Source organism: Podarcis erhardii (assembly GCF_964252035.2).
Source record: "Podarcis erhardii genome assembly, chromosome: 7".
NCBI lineage: Eukaryota > Metazoa > Chordata > Lepidosauria > Squamata > Lacertidae > Podarcis > Podarcis erhardii.
The window spans coordinates 63,440,301-63,457,153 of NC_138511.1; the positions used below are offsets into that span (position 1 = coordinate 63,440,301).

Below are 16,853 nucleotides of genomic sequence, written 5' to 3' on the forward strand. Positions count from 1 at the left end.
ATATAGCCTCGCAGTACAAGCGCAAACTCCGCCTCGCTTTCTCCCCTCCACGGCCAATCCAATAAACAATCGCCCTTGTCGGATTGATGGGGACGTTAACCAATCAGTTTGTCAAGTTGTTTCCCTCTCAGGAAAAAAGGGCGGAGGGAAAATCCGCTTCTTCCTCTATGCAATTCACTAAACCAATAGTGAAGCGCAATACAAGAAAGATTGACTGGGAAATTATACAATAGGCATTTGAGTTGGTAGATAGAAGGCGGGCAACGTCCGTTAACTTCTCTCTGCTTTGATTGGGTCGTTTGGTCAGCAGAAGGCGTGGCTTACTAATACATGTAACTAATAGAGAGGTTCAGATTATGCGCATACCAGAGAGCTTTGCTGCAGACTAACCGGAGGCCATGGGTGCCACGTGGTTCGCTATGGGTTTAACCCAGTTTCATTATTACGAGCATCTTACAATGAATAGCTGTGCAACTGATACCATTATATTCCCATAAATGCTGTGTTAACGTGGTCATGATAGTAATCTTAAAACTGCTATATAGCTAAAGTGGGTCCAGCACCAAACTGCTACCATGGTCTTTTTTCACTTGCCCTGCTGTTCCTGCTTGCAGTTCCCCACCGCATGCCAATCCATGTGTGCGCAATTTAAGGTAATACCTCATGCATGTGATGGAAAGTTTCTGCCATAATCAATTTAGGATGCAACAAGGCTCTCATTTTTGCTTGAAACAAACTTACACAACAACCCTTCTGTATTTGGGTGAAAAACGTACTGTATTTGTACGCTTCAAATTAAGGGAGCTAATAGTAAAAAAGACTAGAACAACCGTAAAGAGCAAATTTTAGCATTTATCATATTTTCTAAAGTTAACCATTTCATTTGCAGTTGCTCGCCTCTTTCACAAAATCATAATATCCAGAGTCCTTTGGGAAGGAGGGAAACTGACAAACCCATGCAAAAGTTTGTATTGTAGGCCTTCTGTGAAATTACTAGGCCCCATTGCTCAAAAGTAAACCCCCAGCATGGTCACTACCAGAGATTTTTTTAAAGGGGGTACTCAGTGGTACACAGTGCCAGCACCTCTTTTTTGTTGTTGTTAAAAATTGTGGCACTTACTGTAACAACTTCATGGTGAGCACCAGAACCTATTTTTCTATAAAAAAACACTACCAATTACTAAGCATCCTCAAAACGTTTGTGAGTTCTGACCCTGTAATAGTGGGAATTTTGACCTTAAGCAGGAGGCATTTCCCCCTGCTTGATTGCCAATTTGACATTGTAGTGATGCTAGCAGTCAGCAGAATGAGTCTGATGGTGATGGCCGCGCTTAAACAAAATGGACGGTCCTTTTCAGAGGTGAGGCTGCATAAGCCAAGGACAGAAAATGTTCCTACCACTAGGTGTCTCAGAGCACAGCTGCAGGAGGCGATGGTCAGCTATTCCCCATTCTGGGGCGGGGAAAACAGTTTGTAAATGCTCCTTACAACAGTTATTTGTTTCCTTGCAACAGTTATTTATTTCAATATTGACCCATCTGCCCTTCTGGTACTTACACATTAAAGTGGGCAGCTTGCTGCAAATTAAAATCAAGGTGTTGCAAAACAACATTGTTACAATACAAAAGGAAGCAGGCCTTACATATCAAAGACAACTCTTCATTATTATTTACCCTGCAATAATTAAACTTTACTAACTGCCAGAAGACAGTAAGGGGGGGGGCTTTTTAATTATCCTGAGTGGTTCCTATTTGCCAGTGGTTCCTACCTCGTAAATGTAAATTCTGGAAGATTCATCATAGATTATACCACTTTGGAAACCTGGTTTCTTTTTAAGACTATTGATGCAATGTATAATAGTCAGATTAAATGCTGCTGAGAGGGATAAAAGTGGGATTACTCTCATCCATTAAGTCTACTATTTATTCACTGGCAGACTCAATGACAGAGTCATTCCTGGCTAGCATAGTTCCAGACTTCGTTTTTGTCACTGAACCTTCATTTAAAAAATGAATTATAGTACAGAATTACAAGGCAATTCAGAATGAAACTGTCGTACAATGCAGCCCCCTTCCTTTCCCCCTGCTTTGTTTTCTCTCATCCTATTCTCCTCTCTAAACTAAAGACAATGGCCACAATACCTGAAGTGAGTATCATGAGTGCTGGTGGGGATTTATTTCCACTGGATATGGAACTGGATTTATGGTAACAAGGAGCCAGACTTTTTCACGTGTTGTGGACTGCTCTCCCTGCTGAACTATGGGACTCCCCATCAGTACAGGCATTCTGCCAGCTCTTGAAGACATACATGTTTAGACAATAATTTTCTACATTCCCTGACTTGATTCCACTGCTTTAATGGCTGTTTTAAGTCACACCGTTTTAACGAGCTCATTTATTATATATTTTATATGTTACCCCTTACATGACCATTAGTTACTGTGTCTTGTAGGAGAGTATTTCTTTCCTTGAAGTCCCTAAAAATATCAGAAAACCAACACTCCACAGCAGGTCAGAGCAGAGCTTCCAGTGTGGCTGCCCTTGGAACAAATCCCAACTGTTTGTAGTTTCCATCATAAATCAACAACATTTTTGTTTCAACAGTTTTTTTAAGGTCTCAGCTTTGGGTGCTTATTTGCATTATTTTAAAAAAGAAACCCTTAGATTTAGCTGCTTTTTGTATTTTCAAAATGTTTAGTTTTTATTAATAGATTGTAAATTGCAGTGATACTTTTGTGAAGAGAGACTCATCAGCTCAGTAACAGTTCAGTTATTGAGTGCTCTCTGGGTTTAGAGTAGTACCTCGGGTTAAGTACTTAATTCATTCCGGAGGTCCATACTTAACCTGAAACTGTTCTTAACCTGAAGCACCACTTTAGCTAATGGGGCCTCCTGCTGCTGCTGCTGCACCGCTGGAGCACGATTTCTGTTCTCATCCTGAAGCAAAGTTCTTAACCTGAAGCACTATATCTGGGTTAGCAGAGTCTGTAACCTGAAGCATATGTAACCTGAAGTGTACCACTGTACTGTATTAAAATCACCAAGGTACCACTGTATTAAAATCAGACATCCAAAGGGGAATGGGGTCCATGACACCTTTCCCCGGTAGGGCTCCATGTCCCATTTGCTGCTTCCCAGCCCTATGTCCCTAGGAGTGTTATAAGAAAAAACTGCTCCCTTTCCCTTATGGGGTATTCCAGAGTGCATAGAGTCCTTGAGGGTTCCCATGGCTGTAGTGAAATTTGTTTGTGTGTGAGGAGGTGGATTTTTGGATAAAGTTAGCCATATTGATTCGAATGCTGTTGCTGGATTACTGTTGTCTTGTTGGGCTATGTATGTGATAAAGGGAAACCATACCAGAGTGAAAGGCATCTTCTTCTATTTGTCCCTGTGTCAGTTTCAATTTATTGTTTAGCTTTTCTAGTAAGGCTGTTTCCCATACAGTGGTACCTCGCAAGACGAATGCCTCGTAAGATGAAAAACTCGCAAGACGAAAGAGTTTTTCGTTTTTTGAGTTGCTTCACAAGACGAATTTCCCTATGGGCTTGCTTCGCAAGACGAAAACATCTTGCAAGTTTGTTTCCTTTGTCTTGCAAGTTTGTTTCCTTTTTCTTAAAACCGTGCATTCAGGGGGTGCAGTTGCGACTTGACTTCGAGGAGCAACTCATAGCATGCGGTGTGGTAGCCTTTTTTGAGGTTTTTGAAGACTTTGGTGATTTTTGAAGCTTTTCCAAAATCCGTGCTTCGCAAGACGAAAAAATCACAAGACGAAAAAACTCGCAGAACGAATTAATTTCGTCTTGCGAGGTACCACTGTACTACTAGATAGCATTGGTCCATGTTTACTCCTGACAGGTCTCTCCAATGTCTGGCTATGATGCAGCTGGCTTGCTGAGAGTAGGTGGGTTAGAAGCTCTCTATAATGTGAGTGGGCATTATTATATCCAAAGATGTCCAGTAGGGCCAGTTCTGGGGTGGTGTGTGTGTGTGTGTGTGTGTGTGTGTGTGTGTGTGTATTAGTTTACAAAAATATGTGCATTGTCTCTTTTTCAAGTTGCGTTTTCTTCTGGGGTGACTTCTAAGACCTGCTTAGCTATTTTGCAAAGACATGGGGCTTCTGTAGAAAATGCCCTCCCCCTTGAACCCACCAGTCTGACTGCTCTTGAAAGTGGGAACATCAGGAGGATCTCTGTTGTCAATCTTCTAGTACAGGAAGGTTGATATGGGTGAAAGCGATACTTTGAATAACTTTAAAGCTGAGGTCGTGAACCAACGGCCCATGAGATTATGGGCCCCTCCAGACTGGTGATGTCTGTCTGCTCTTTTGTTTGCCATGACCTGTTGTTTGTGCTGCAGATAACAACAACAACAACAACAACAACAACAACAACAACAACAACAACAACAACAACACCTTTATTGTCAATATTGTTAATATTTTAAATGTTCTCCAGAAGTCTGTTGCAGTGACATTTCTGAGGTAGTCCCTTGCAAGGCAAAAAGAGAATTGGAAGTAATCACCAAACCACTTTGGGAAAAGCAATAATAGAATTGTAGAGTTGAAAGGGACCCAAGGATCATCTAGTCCAACCCCCTGCAATGCAGAAATCCTGGGTGGCCTCGAATCACCAACCTTCTGGCTATACAGTGGTACCTGTATGCTTCAGTGGTTACATATGCTTCAGGTTACATACGTTTCAGGTTACAGACTCCGCTAACCCAGAAATAGTGCTTCAGGTTAAGAACTTTGCTTCAGGATGAGAACAGAAATCGTGCTTCGGCGGAATAGCAGCAGCGGGAGGCCCCATTAGCTAAAGTGGTGCTTCAGGTTAAGAACAGTTTCAGGTTAAGAACAGACCTCCAGAATGAATTAAGTACTTAACCCGAGGTACCACTGTACCAGAATAACAGCCACCATAGTCAATGCATGTTCTGTCTGGGGATGCAAGTAGAGAACACACAACCAGAAAATATTGTTACATTAGACCCTCCAAGTGTCCCTATTTTCCACAGACGTCCCTGATTTAGAGAAGCCATCCCGGTTTCTGATTTGATCCCAGAATGTCTCACTTTTCCTTAGAATGTCCCTATTTTCAATGGAGAAATATTGGAGGATATGGAGTTATCTGACCCCCAAGCCATCTGAAGGCAATCTTGTATAGGGAAGTTCTTTTAGTGTTTAATGTTTTATTATCTTTTTATAAATATTGGAAACTGCCCAGAGTGGCTAGGGCAACCCAGTAAGATGTGTGGGGTATAAATAGTAAAATTATCATTATGGAATGCGACGTCCCTGTTTTCATTGTTGAAATGTTGGAGGGTATGTTACATGGCACCCCAATCTGTGAGCAGTGAGACTCCAGGGGCTCCAGTTCTTTCCCAGAGTTCAGTTACCTTGGAATGAAGGTCCAAGGTGCATTTAGAGAGTGTGGTGCATTTAGGACATATGGTTTAATTTATACATATATACTGTACAGCCTGAGCATTGCTTCTCTGTACAGCCTGAGCATTGCTGAGACCTTGCTTCTCTATTAGGGTTCTATGGAAGCCCCAAGTCAGAGCAGACATGTCTCTGTCTCTCCAGCTTCCAGCATCAGCCATATTTACACACACAACTCTTTCATACACAGCTGCACGCCACCGCCACCCCCAGCTTGGCCTAGTATTTTCCATTCTAGTATGACATGGCATCCAGCCAGTTGAGGGGGTGGGGAAAATGCCTTCCTCCTTCCTGAGAGCACTATCACTTAGCTATCCCTATGGCAACCTTTCTCATTTTTAGATGCTTATGAGAACTTAACAGGCCAAATGTCGCCATTGGCTTACAAAAAAAACAACAACACAACACTTGTGAGAGTGGTTCAGCAGTCTCCTCTATCAGATCTTAAACCTCACAGGCTCCAGGTACACAGGTCTGGCAGGGACTCATGGGTATAACTCAGACTGACAATTTAAAAAATTGCATTCCTGGAAATCCTAGCACAGCCCATCAACCAGGGGTAAGGACACCATGGGCATAGCCAGGGGGGCTGTTGCCTCCTCTAAATAAAGTAAATAAATAAAATACTTAAACAAAAGTATAAATTGTAGAAAGGTTTTTAAGATTTTTCTGAACACTTGGGATCAAAAGAAAATAATTCAAAACAACTGTTTCATTCCGAATCTGCCAGACAGAGCTAGAGTATGATGACAAGTGGGTGTCCTGCCCTCCCCAACATAAATCCTGGCTATGGCGCTGTGGGTTAAACCACAGAGCCTAGGACTTGCCGATCAGAAGGTCGGCGGTTCGAATCCCCATGACGGGGTGAGCTCCCGTTGCTCGGTCCCTGCTCCTGCCAACCTAGCAGTTCGAAAGCACATCAAAGTGCAAGTAGATAAATAGGTACTGCTCCAGTGGGAAGGTAAACGGCGTTTCCGTGCGCTGCTCTGGTTCGCCAGAAGCGGCTTAGTCATGCTGGCCACATGACCCGGAAGCTGTATGCCAGCTCCCTCGGCCAGTAAAGCGAGATGAGCACCGCAACCCCAGAGTCGGTCATGACTGGACCTAATGGTCAGGGGTCCCTTTACCTTTATGTCTATGGAAGACTCCCCTCAGAGGCAGATTTAAGGGAGTGCACACTGGGTGCAGAGACTCCAGGCACCACAACTATTATGTAAAATAGGCGGGAGGCAAGGAGGGGGTGCTGAGTTTTGGCATTGCACAGGGTGCCACTGAAATTTGAGGCTCCCGGGTCCACCACTGTATCCCTCCCTGCTGCATCACCACATGCAGTACACCAGACAACCCCACTCCATCCAATCCAGCAGTTGTCATGCCCAGTTTCTGATCCGGTGCCAGACAAGGAGTCCTCAGAGGTTGAACCAGACACCCATAGGTCAAGGACCTTAAGGAGAAGGGAGGGAACAAGTGTCCTGGAACAAGTGCTGAAGATCCCCTTGAGACCCAGACCTGCGAAAGAACCCTTGGAGTTGTCAGGGGAGGAGACACAACTCAGTCCTTGAAAATAACAGTACAGTGGTACCTTGGGTTAAGAACTTAATTCATTCCGGAGGTCTGTTCTTAACCTGAAACTGTTCTTGACCTGAAGCACCACTTTAGCTAATGGGGCCTCCCGCTGCTGCCACACCACCAGAGCACGATTTCTGTTCTCATCCTGAAGCAAAGTTCTTAACCCGAGGTACTATTTCTGGGTTAGCAGAGTCTGTAACCTGAAGCGTATGTAACCTGAAGTGTATGTAACCCAAGGTACCAATGTACTGTTTGCAAATGTTTCAGGATGTGCTGTACATACTGCTTAATTTCTAATAGGTGCATGTCCTGTGGCTTCCTGCAGAAATCCTGGAACTTTTCATATGACAAATGTTCCAGGCCTCCCCCACCCCAAACTTTTGTTGTGCTAGATTGTGGCTAAATTAGAGAAGTATTGCAGAACAACATAACACTGAATGATGTGCGGCCAGTCCGCCACTAACATACTGTAATATTATTGTGCCAATTGCACGTTGCAGAATGCACTCGTGAAACAACACACCAATCTGGTGGGGGCCAGCAATTAACCTGCGCAGGGTTTAGCTTCAAACTGCCTCTAACATGCACACCGTCTCAGATTGGGGGTTAAAATGAACAATATCTTCCCACAAAAACCCTTCATTTTGAAATAGATCAGCAGCTGCTCTCCTCCTCCCACCCTCTCCCCAGATGGACGAAGTCCAGGAAGTGTCTACCAATGGGTGGGATAAAAGAAGGAAGCTGAATTCCAAAGGGTCTAATGTTTCACCCAGCAACTCCTCACCACCCCACGCCTGTCATGCGGTTTAGTGAACAGAAGGCCTGGCAGCTGCAGACTTATTTCTTGGCAAATGAAGCCAGATCCTGATACAAAAGAGACGCTGCCTCTCAGTGATGTATTTAATAGATACTAGTCTCTCTCCCCCCCCCCCCTCTCTCTCTCTCTCTCTCACACACACACAGCGCCTTCCTGAATGTTTAAAGTAAGTTACATCAAAATTTACAGATTTACAATATGTTGAAACAATGTAATGGATTAGAATTCATATGTTTTATGTTACACAATGCACAGAATCTCACCTTTCAATCATCTCCATTTCTGTTAATGTGTATGCAGTTTGTGAGTTTCATTGCTGAGTGGCAATGTGAACACCAGTCCAGCAGTCCAAATCACTACAGTACATCCCATTGGCTCTTCCCCCCGCTTTTTAAATGAGTGTGCATTTACTTATTGAAAAAATGTTTAGACCATCTTTAAGGGTAAAATTCTCACAGAGCGACTTCCAATTCAAATGCAATAGACAACAACCACAACAATAAAACCAGCAGTGAAAGACAGAAATAATAAAAACTAATACACTGTTTCCAACCTGAAGACACTAAAATGCAGAGCACAACAACCACCAAAATCAGGAGAAAGAGAGTAAAACTCAGTAAAAATGCCACAAAAACAAGTGGATCAGAAGGGCTTTCCTACACACTGAGAAAACTAGCTTCTGTTGGAGCACAGTGGGTAATGAGTAGGCCCCCCTCAAAGGTCCAAAGAAGTCCAGGCCACATCCAGGTTTTGAGACCCATAGTCATAGTGATAATAATTATTTAAATAAAAAAATAAAAAATGATGATACATGTAAGCAAAATAAGGCACCCTGCCACCTAAAGAGTGAGAGGACATTGTTATAAGAAAAAACTGTTCCCTTTCCCTTATGGGGTATTCCAGAGCCCATATAGAGTCCTATCGGTAGGAGAAAATAACGGAGGCCAACCAGAGTATATTGAGAAGCAAAGCAGCTAGTAGGCCTGATCTTTATTAAAGGCACTGTTGCAACAGGGTCCCCACTCACCACACGCAAGAGGGAGGAGAACCCTGAACAACGGTGTGCAAGCCCTTATATAGTGTTTTGAAATTGCCCACCCTGTAGCCCAAAACCACCCCCGAAAACATCATACATACATCACAGAAGGAGGTGGTCTACAGCAGAAATCCTGTCTGCCAGGATACCTGTTAATGGTCCCTGACTGCATTACCTGGGCAGTCTGGCCATTCTCTTGTGATTGTTAATACTTTAGTTCCTGAATCCAGGTCACAGGCTCACCCTATTCATACACAAATAAGCCCTTAAGACAAGATTTGCAAGACAATGGGAAGGCTTTCGCCATTTGCCTCCCTTACCACAGAGGAATATTTGAGGTCATTGGGAGTTAAAATGGCTTCAGGATTGCTCTCCCATACTATTTCAGACACGTGGTTCATATTTTTAGATATATGTACATTTATGAATATTCTGTATTTGAGACCTTAAAATTCTGGTAACAGTACTGAAAACAGAATCATATGTAATCACCCCAGCAGTGCCCCAATACACAGATCATAATGAATGCAATAAAGCAAGTGTCTGGAGGAGGCCTTTGTACCTTGTTGAAAGGGCTATGGCACCTCAGAGCCTGTAGACCCAAACCACCAAGAGACTATCCTTCATGAGTTACACTGCCCTGGGATCTTGTTACAGAACCCCAGCACAATTAGCTCATATCACATCTGCTAAAATCCTTAACTGCTGAAGGTGATGTGCTATTAAGGAACATACTTTTGCCTTTGGTGGCAATACCCCCACATGTTGGGTCCCAGTCCACAATGAACTTTTTAGGATAGGAAAAGAATCCACTCCTTTTGTACCCAAACTGTTCTTATTGTCAGTGTTCTATGGGCCAAGCAAATAAATATATTTATTTATTATTTCTATTAATTGCAGCCCAACAAAATACAGCTAAATAATTTAAGACTTTGAAACAAAATGCTTGATTCTCCAAGCCTGATACAGCAATATTTGGCATACAGCTGTGCTTGAAAAAAATTACCCATAACATACACCTCTTACAAGAGAAAATAAATAACAGTTGTTCAGTGCTATTTGGTAGAACTTATTTTGTATCCCAGTACATCAGATATGCAGTCCTATACAGTATATGTCTTATGTCCTATAATGTCATAAGACTTTTCTATTCTTGTCTCATTGCAGATGTATTTTTTTATTCTTCCTCATAATTGTACATCAGTAAGCTTTTGACTATATATCCATCCCATTTTTGGATTATATTTGCACTCTTTCCTTTCTCTCTCTCTCTTTGTCTCTCTCTCTCTCTGTATATAATGCATAATTGAAAATCTAATTAAAATAATGTAAAAAAATAATCGGGGGGTCCTCCTTATTTGAATTTCTTCAGGCAGATTATTCCTATAAGTACAGAGCCATTATTTTTATATATTATATATTTTTATTTATATTCTGCACCTAGCTCATATAATATTGTTTTGTTGTTTATGCTTTAACTATTTATTTACGCCTTTTGATGAAGAACTTAACAACAACAACATTATTCAGCTGTGGCTGGTGGGTTGCTAAAGGTATCCTGACTTCTGGAAACTCTTCCATCTAGAAGCACACTAACATGCTGGATGCCAAGCAGATTCAATGCACACTGAAACCGTACCTTTTTAATGACTCCTTCCCAGATCTGTATGCCAGCCATTTGTCAGCACTGTTGCTGTTAATGCTGCTGAGTTTGTTTCATTGGTGTTGTATTATTTAAAATTGATTTTATTGCAAACTGCCTCAAGGTGTTTCAAAATAGGTGGCATATACATATTTTTAAATAAATTAAGGTGTTTTATGGTGTGTTCCCAGAAACTCTCCAGTGAGTGCACATCTGAGGCTGCTGAATGCATGCAAATTGAACATGAGTGACATTGTTTTACAATCAGGCCTGTGTGTGAGTTGGGGGCAGGCAGGGGAGAGAGAAAGATTCAGAGGCACAGACGATGCAAGGCATACTGGCTTCAGCATAAGGAAAGATCCAAATGAGCAAAAGAATCAGTGTGATTTCAGCTCCCGTGCGAGCCTTTTGTCCTCTGCAGAGTGCATCCCAATGACATCACCAGTGCCATGGTAATGGGAATTGCCCCCTCCCCTGCAGACTGAACTCTTGCCTCTCCCTGCTTCAATTCCCTTCCTCACTGGGCTCTGCACAGAGGATGTGGAATGATACATGGCTGAACGGATTGCTCTTTCTGCCACACTCCCGTTCTAGGCCATCAGGAAAGTGCTCCTCGCCCCCACCACACACATTCCCAATAGCTGTGGCAGCAACTCATCCCCCTTCCTCCCCCCCAGCAATCTGTCACATTGAACCAAAGAGGAAACTGGCGTAGTCCAGCAGAAGTTGGTCTTCTAAAAGACACCTTACTTATTTTGTAGGATTATTTATTTTGTAATATTGTTGCAGCTTTTTTCATACTCGCCAACTGCTCTTTTGTAAATATAGAAAATAAATCTGAATATTTAACAGATGTCCTGTTTAGCATTCAGTCGTGTATGTCTGTGGCCTGATGTTTTGATGTTAGGGAGAGATTGCAAGAAATGTTGGTATGCTGAGATTCTCTCTACCTGAACTGATGGAGGTTGCCTCAAGGGTAATTATTTATTACATATATTTCTGTTACTGCCATCCCCAATCATATTCCCAGGTTGAATTTAAGCACTTAAAATGTAAATATAAACAAAACATAAAATGAATAGGCCCTGAGTTCACAAGGTATCTCTGCCTTTTTAGGGTCATATAGAAGATTTCATAAGCAGAAGCACCTCATGCAAACCTAAGCAGTTATTTGACACCTCAGGCAATATATATAAATAGGTGTGGGGAAATATTTTGTCCCATTGGGTCAGGTATTTACCTTACACTGCAGATCAACTTTGATATAGTGGATGGGGCCACTCACCTGTCAATATCTTACATCCTACTGATATTAGGTGAGTGGTTGTGCCCATCTGTCAAAGTTGATTTTTGGGGATGGGTGGAAAGGGACTGAATCACACGCAGTAGTGCCAGCTGATGGACAGGTGAGCAAGGTTTGTGGGAAATATGCTTATGGACCAACTTGAACCCCCTGATGGGCCAGGTTTTGTCCAGGGGCCAAAGCTTCCCTGCTTCTGATCTCAAAGTTACCACAATTTTTAATGCTTAAATGCACTTTGATAGATCCTTAAGTGCTTTACATTAGCTTTTCAAACCCAGGAATAATTGTTGTTTCAGTTTATATGAAATTGCTGACAACTGTCCTAATCCCTTAGAGTCAGTTATACCCTGAGAGGCAGTAGCACAGCTCAGCATTTAATTGGCCTGTTCTTTCCCGCCAGCATATTTCATTTATGTGTAAGGCATTTGAATTCTATGTTTAAATTTTAACGGCCGATTCCAACCCTAAGGTAACTAAAAATATAGCCAAGTTCCTTGTGATAGCCCTCAAATCTAGGTCATTATTATTAAAGGGAGATATGAGTTCTGAATCAAAATGGTCTATTTCTGATTGTATTTGGATTTTATTACATTTTCATTTAAAAACTATGCACATGTATATGATTTCTCTCTCTCTGCTATGGCTGTCTTGCTAACCCTATAATATATTTTATGTTTATGATCACCAGCATAGAATCTGCCTTTTCCACAGCTGCCACATACTGGGTTGGTTTCTTTACTGCAGTTGGGATGACTTGGTTGAGCATGAGACTCTTAATCTCAATCTCAGGGTTGTGGGTTAATGGATCTGCTCTGAGCAAAATTTAGTTGAATACTGACCAATAACTTTATATTTACTTAAGTGCTTTTACAGGTATTTTGTTAAATTTACCCTTTGAAAGACAATGGATTTTGTAACTTCAGTGTGTGGTATCTGTCTGATCAGTTAATGATGTGATTTTGTCAGTCATTTATCCATCCTTGAGTTGTCTTATTTCTATTAATATTTTATTAAAAATATTTCTATCCCATCTTTAAGCATTTACACCATGACAGATTTTAAAAGTTTCCAGCACTCTTTTTTATTGGTGTTTGATAACGGTTTTCTACATACAATGGAACTATGTGACCACGTGATTCACATCTGAGGTTTTCGAATCTTAGAATAAATTTAGCAGAACTATTTTTTAAATAGTTTGAAAAAAGTCTTTTACCAAAAAAGAAAACTGTGCTCAAAAATAATGGCTGTAGAAGCAACCATAGGATGAGCTACACCTTTGCACACTTAGAGGTGTGAGCACTGAGGCATTGGGGACCTTATGTGCTGTGGAAATGGAGCACTGCTCCATCCAAGAGTTCCTCAAGCAGCTCACCTCATATTTTAAAGATTTTTTAAACCTTTTTTTTTAACCTTTCTTCCTTTTGCACACGTTTTCTTATTACAGTATCCCTTTTGCTTAGTTTTGATCTATCTCAACCACCCCCGACCCGAAATTGATGCGTGGCCCTTTAAGAGGGCGCCATTCCTGGACCCGTCCGAATTCCATTTCTCCCTACGAGCGAGCAGAGAGACTCCCCAACGCACATGCGCGAAGGGGTGGGGAAAAGGAGGAGGAGAAGGGGAAAAAGAAGGCAGGGCTTCAGGCCGGCAGGCGTGCGCGTGCGCTGGACGCATGCGCAGTGAAATTCTCCCCACCCCTCGCTGCTTGGGCAGGTCTTTGCAGCTTTAAGGGGCTCGCGGGGCCTGGAGGGTTGAGTGCGGCCGTCACCACAATTGTTGTGTGTTTTTTTTATTATTGTTATTACTATTATTATTTTGACGGAGAAGGACCCCCCTTCCGTGAGTTCCTGAGGGAGGCGCTTCTTACGCTCCGTCTTTGCTCGCCTCCTCACGGCTGCTGGATATCCATCCCTTGGAGCGCCCCCTGAGGTTACAGCGCCTGCCCCCAACCACCTCAGCCAAGGGGTGAGGAAAAAACAACTTCCCCCCCCCTCCTCTGAGGCAGCGCCCCCCCGCTCAATATGGCGGCGGCCAAAGGGGAGGGGCCAGGACCGCGCGCCAGTGAGTGAATGGGCGGGGCTTAGGCTGCAGTGGGCGGGACCCAGGAGGAGTCAGATAAGGGCACCTGTTGGGGAGCCGGAAAGATAACGGTTGCCAAGGATGTTGGGGGTGGGGGTGCCTGGTCTTAGAAATAGTGGGTGGGAGGGAGTCAAGTTGGTTGTACGGGGGGGGGGGAGTTATGAGTTTGAAGTGGCTGTTGGAATGATGGGACATCTTTTTTTGGAAGGGGGGGCTAAGAAATGTTGGGGAGTTAACTGGTCCATTGATGACTACAGTGAGCGGGAGATTGTGAGTTGAAAGATTAGGGTGTCAAGGGTGAGGCACCTGGGGTGAATACAGTACTGTGGAAAGGGGATGGGTGGGTACTTCTTGAATCTTTGGAATATTAATGGGTGTCAAGGCTGGTAATGGTATATGTATATTGGGATGGCGAGGGAAAGCATGAATAAAGTGTAATAGGTGGGTTAGGGAACTGGAGGATCATGAGTATAAGGGTGAAAAAGATGAAATTTAGGCACCAAGATGGTGGCTTCGGGGGTTGTTAGTCAAGATGAGGATTACAAATGGCAAAGTAATCCTAATGGTGGGGATTTTGTACTACAGTAGTGGTTAATGCTAGGGTTTCATAAAGGATAAAGTCTTGTAAACTGGATAAGGCAACTTTTCTTGTGTGGAAAGATGCTTCATATGCAAGGTTGTATTAGTTCCAGTAACCTTTAGAAGCTTTATCAGTGTCATTCGGAACAAGCTTGATCACTAGTGTTGTTTTCACTTCTCCTCTGTGACCCATAAATGAAATAGCCTTGAGAGCAAGCCTTTGTAATGTGTGACCTGAACATGGCCAACCAACTTACATTAAGACTTACTGAATGCTTGACAACCATGGTTTTCCCAGGCTTTTAGATAGAAAAACAGAAGGTTTATCATGTATTTGGTGGTTTGCATTCAGTTTGATATAAAATCTTATCAACTGGGTCTGGGATGCTGCTATATTTATTACATTGTAAGTAAGAACTGGTGTTAAACACAGAGACAAAAAAAACCTAGGCCATTCATTCAAATGCTTAATAATCTGATGCTGGAGGCTACATATTTAAATGCTTTCTAAGGGCTGATCACAAAATATTATATGGAGGCTACTAGGAATTCAAATGTTTTCCAGTTTTGATTCAAAGCCATGGTTGTAGCTGTAATTGGTATTTTAGAAATTGCATGCATCTTTAAGTTTTATAGAGAAACTGAAAGAAAATGTCAAAATATGCATCTGGAAGGGTCAAACACAAGTCTGATACACAACATTGGCAAATTATCTTAAAATTAGTTTAGAAGAAAAGGAAAATTCAGTATTGGTCAAGGGCATCAGTATCATTGTTGTCAGTAGTAAAGTTATTCATAATTGTGAAACTTCTTAATCCAAAACTACTTGCTTCCTACAAAGTTGCTTTGGAAGATTGGTACCACCAATGAGTATAGAAAAAGATTATTTCCACAGTTCTCCAGTACGCATCCCCACAGACAGGATCCTAACTCATTTATTCATAAGTAAGTCTCATTCATCAAAAATCTTCCTTCTCCTCATCCTGGCTCTTCAGTTGGGATTTTTTGAGGGGCTGCATTCTGGTCATGGGCATTATGAACTGGCTTTTTGATTAGCCTTTCTCCTCAGTTTGCTATCCAGTTAGCTGTTTCCTGCTTGCGGCTTGAGCAGGCCTGTTGTTGGCTCATTCATTTGTTTTTTTATTCAAATATTTGTGCTTGTATCAAAATACTTTGTTGTACTTTATTGCTCTTGTACTTTATTATTTTTAATCCCAAAGTTCAGCTAAGGAGGAAGGAACTGTGTAGTGGAGCATCTGTAGCACTGGGCCCAGGATACGTAGGAAAACTCATACAGAAAGATGGGATATCCCCAAACCCTGTCAGAAAACAGCAGAATGATATGGTTTGGCAATGATCACTGGATTCTCTGCAGCAAGTGAAGGATAGTAATTGCAGAGAAATGGGCTAATGTGCAAGCAACTCTATATCTTATAGATGAGCAACTCTATATCTTATAGATGAGCAACCTGTTTTAAATTTTCCCTCTTGCTGGTCAAGCTGCATGTTTTTTTAACCAGAATTTTGCTGCAGCCTCAAGATGCTGATGTGCATCTTGGATGAAGGAGAGGATGCTGGTTATGTGTGTGAGTTGCTTTCCCCCCATGCAATTTCTGATGGGGCCATAATGGATTAGATCCTAACTTCTCTAACAAATGGAATAGAGTTCCATGAATGGGGCTTTCCTTACCCCCCCCCCCCAAGTCTGTTCCTGACTGTTGGGGACCCATGGAAATGATGCAGGGGGCTGCAAACTGAAGGAGAAATCAGTGGAAATTTCATTCTCTAATAAAAGCAGAAAAACAACTTGTGGTAAAATTCTGTGGTGCCTAATCAGAAGTTGAGTTCAATGGCACTTACTTCCAGATAAATGAGTATAGAACTGCAACCTTAGTATCCAAGTCAATATATTTACAGTCACATCTTGTGCATTTTTGATTGAAACTTAGTCCGACTGAATTATATTTATCCCCAGGTAATTGTTGTATTGCAGTCTAGTTGGGCTAACTTCTAGGAGGTTGAGTACTGTGCAGAAGTCTTGCCTATCTACACAGCACCAAAAGTTTACTTAAATTTAAAAACACTTAGATGTTTTGTACCACTAACTGTTGAATGGCATATCTTTTAATTAATGCAGCACATAATAAATATTTTCCAGATACAGTTTAATATTTTGTCAGCTCCCAAGGCGGGAAAAACTTACAGTACTTGATTGATTATTGGGATGATAGCATGCCTGGATAGAAGCAACTTCTTAAAATGGAAAATTTCTTTTAATTATTACAAATTTTGCTTGTGCCCCTGTGTATAAAGAGGTCAGGATTAGATTGGGGTGTTCTTGGCTGTAATTCTAACCACCTTACTGTGGATGTAAATTACAGTATAACT

At 42.0% G+C, this 16,853-nt stretch overlaps 1 protein-coding gene across 6 annotated transcripts in view; it reads left to right on the plus strand.

Annotated features, from left to right (window-relative positions):
* The first annotated feature begins 13,491 nt into the window (after positions 1-13,491).
* The window catches only part of ZMYM4 (zinc finger MYM-type containing 4), a 50,698-nt gene continuing 47,336 nt past the window's right edge, over positions 13,492-16,853 (plus strand). For 3 of the 6 annotated variants that reach the window (XM_081871642.1, XM_081871645.1, XM_081871647.1), the window contains exon 1: positions 13,493-13,772. The gene's annotated coding sequence lies outside the window, so the exon portion shown is untranslated. Of the gene's footprint in view, positions 13,869-16,853 lie in introns of all 6 variants that reach the window. The other 3 variants (XM_081871641.1, XM_081871648.1, XM_081871646.1) reach the window with 3 other exon arrangements.